Genomic DNA, 3,589 nt, shown 5'->3' with positions numbered 1-3,589 from the left:
ACTTGAGGTGATAGCTTGCAGATGTAGCCAGCCTGTGGCTTTTACTCCATCTTTTTTGAAAAAAAATCAGAGCTCACAGCTTGGATTTTTCTCTTAATCTCTTCCACAGATGAAATTGTGGAGAATCACTGCTTCCAGTTGTTTGCACATGCAGTGAGCACATGTGGGTCCTGTGGGAGCGATGGGTGAGGGGGGTGATGGCTTCCAAGAGAGATGTGGGACTTCAGCACCACCTTTATCTGCAGCATCCACCATGGGGTAAGATCTTACAGGGATAGGTTTGGGCTCTCTTATGAGATGGAAAAGGTTAAAGAGTGAGCAGTCAGAGAAGAGAAAGAGAGCACTACTAACCCCCTGAAAGTTGCCACCGACATTGTACTACTTCACTGACTTTTTTTTTTTTTCCCCAGCAGGTTATATGAACATTAAGGACCCATCAGAAACATCACATTTCAAGAATATTGGGAAGAAAACCCCTTAGATTTTTGTTTTAATGTAGAATGAAAAGATCCAGTGACAGGGAACGAGCATTAAATTCTATCTACACTGTAAGAAGAGATGCAAAGTGAATTTCAAATTTCTTTTTTATATAATAATTTAGTATTTCAATACAGAACATTTTCATGTTCTTATGTAAAACTTATTATGGAAAGGTCTATACTAGCAATGGAAAACTAGTAATACAGATTGAATGACAGCATCCAAAATGGTATGGCTTTATATTTAGCATGTTTATTCTTCAGTGTACATTTTTTAAACTTTGTAAGATTTCCATCCGAGTTTTCCTGAAATGTTTGAGGTATCATATATGGCATTCATTGCATCTTAATGAAAAAAAAAAAAAAAAGGAGGTTTATTTCCTTTTCAAACATTTTTGTTTTCCTTTAAAGTGTAATATGACTGACTTAGTCAAGGTTGAGACATTTATGAATGTTCCAAACACTTAAGATTAAAATATGCAAATGAGAGTGATTTTCCATAATCTGTCAAACAACTCGGCTATTAAGCCATCCTATCAACATGTCTGGATTTCTAAAACCCAGCAGATAAAGCAGTTTTGTTGTGCAACCAGACCAGCAGAAGACTCATGATGTGGTGACTAATGATAAATTCCACAACTGGAAAAGCCTTACTGAAAACCCCTTGTCTTTAATCTGTTAGATAAATTAGACAGCTGTAACTCTTTACTGCTACTGCAGCTGTTATTATGAATAATTATTTGTGTTATCCAAGCAATTAGGAACAATGATTAACTATGACTGCACGATGTGTAGAGTCCTCACTTTCCTTCCTGCCCTTGAAGTACAGCCTCTGCCCCAAAGAGCTCACAGCCCAAATGCGAGACAGCACTAAGTGAGGTCCGGCCACATATCTCACTCCTGGAGCCTCCCAGCAAAGGAAGGCTTTAAGGAAAGACTCTGAGCTATCTCTATGGGAGCAGGAAAGAAAACTTTGCTGTTCCTGTGAGAAAGTATAGAATTATTTGTTTCAAAATGTCCCCAACAGATGAGATTGCAATTGCGTACTGCTCAGGGACGCAATTTAGTGGTGAAGGAGAAGTAGACTGGAAGCAGGGTATGATGGTCTTGAAAATGAAGGTAAGTAATTTTTATTTGATATATAAAATAGAAGTGAGGAACTCCATAGAGAAGCTTATGCACTCAACAGGATAAACCTAGGAGATTATCACAACAAGGTATCCCAAAAGTTATGATGATACTAAAAGTTATTTGTCAAGCCTAGAGAGACAAAAATTGTAGCAACCAAAGAGAGAGCTTGAATGATTTTTTGGCCATCTGGCTAAATTGGAAAGGCCATGAGAACCTCCATATAAATAAAGCAGTAAGAGTAGATATGAGCTTGAGAGAGAGTCTCCAGTACCAACTGCAACTCAGGTCAAGGAGCAGTAGCCTCTACAGCAATCAAAGGGTATCACACTATTTCCCTTAACTTTATTGAACCGGACTGGCAAATGAAGCATGTGGTTCCTTTTGAAGTCCCGTAAAAGAATTGCTTGCTAAGGTACAGGCAGGTGATGCAAATCAACAAAAATGAATTCTGATGCCTGGGAGCACAGGTTTAAAAGCCTTCCAGCCTAGACAGGAGCATTGAGCTAAGAGTGATTCTAAGGTGAGAGGCAGACTTTCAGAGCAGGACAGGTGTGCTACGCTGCTCAGTTAGAGGAGGACCAACATTTTCTTTAGTTGCTACTAACTGGGTACTATTGGTCTGTTATTTTGGCTTAGTAGGAAATAAGATATTTTGCAATCTGATATTTCAACTATTGTGGTAACCTTGGAACTTCTGCATATAACTGGCCCAGAGCTAGATATGTACGTGCTAGCAGATGGCAGAGAGACTACGGCTTCAGTTTAGACTAAAGATGTAGGCTATGTGAATTCGCAGCATGGAGTTGGCTCGTGAGTTTATGTTTGAGGCTTCCTGAGGGAGAAAAGACTCTTATGCCCTGCCAGACTCTTCAAATAGACAGAAATGAGGTAGGAAAAACCTATTTAAAAGAGGAAAAGACCAAAGCTAATGCTATATCTAGTGCAGAATTAAAGCAGAGAGACAAGAAAGTCTGAGAGTTCAGCTAAAAGTGGTGAAAAGGCAGCTGGCACTACGGACGTAGTTGCAGTTTGTTTTGGTCACTGGGAAATCTGCTCACACTGCAAGACAGCTGTAAGACAAGAGAAGTAGATGTTAGAGGTGGGTCAGATTTGATTTCTTCATTGAAGAAACGAGTCAGTTATTGATGGAGAAAAGTGATGGATGAAGAGATTCTTCAAGGATATTAGCAGAAGATAGGGAAGAGGACAAGGAGAAGAAAGATGAGGGAGTAGTGGAGAAATAAAATGAGTAGACTGAAAGTCATTAGGTCATAGAGGATGTGTTATAAAGAGATGAGTGAGTTTACTCAAGATCAAATAGTTTTTGAAGAGGAATCCAAATATGTCATTGGACCTCAGTCACAATAGTAAGATGCAACCTCTTCAATGACCAACCCTGACTGAATTTGAACACATTGGACAGAAGCAGCTGTTGTGTTAAGGGAAAGACAGATTTCCTGTTCTGCTGTTCATCAAGGCACAGCGTGCTCCAGGTCCACAAAGAGCTCACCTTGGTCATGTGGCTCCTCAACAGTGAGCAAAGGAAGAAAATGAGGTCCTGTGCTTAAAAGCTTGTAGTCAAAAAAAAAACCAAACCTAAAACACCCCACCATAAAAACTACTGCTTTCAGTCATTTTTATACTGCATTAAAGCCAGGTTCTAATGTTCTTGCAAGTTTTCAAGAAAACAATCTTTGCATTTTGCCCATTTGCCTTCCATCTCCAAGCTAGCACAGAAGCAGTTTCAAGTGAAGAACTTAGAAACTAACGGTAACAGTTGGGCAATGGCTAATGAAAGTTCAGTTAACACAATACGAGATTAAGAAGATCCTTTTATGTCGTTTACAGGTTACTAACCACTCACTTGTCACATTGCAAGTGTGTATTTGGGGAAAATAGGCCAGTTTCTCAGCTGCAGAAAATAGTTATATTAGGATACCTGAATTAAGATAAAATCCTACTGGCATCTGGCAGTATAG

Source organism: Charadrius vociferus, unplaced genomic scaffold (genome assembly GCF_000708025.1).
Source record: "Charadrius vociferus isolate BGI_N301 unplaced genomic scaffold, ASM70802v2 scaffold15, whole genome shotgun sequence".
NCBI lineage: Eukaryota > Metazoa > Chordata > Aves > Charadriiformes > Charadriidae > Charadrius > Charadrius vociferus.
This window is presented reverse-complemented; position numbering follows the sequence as displayed.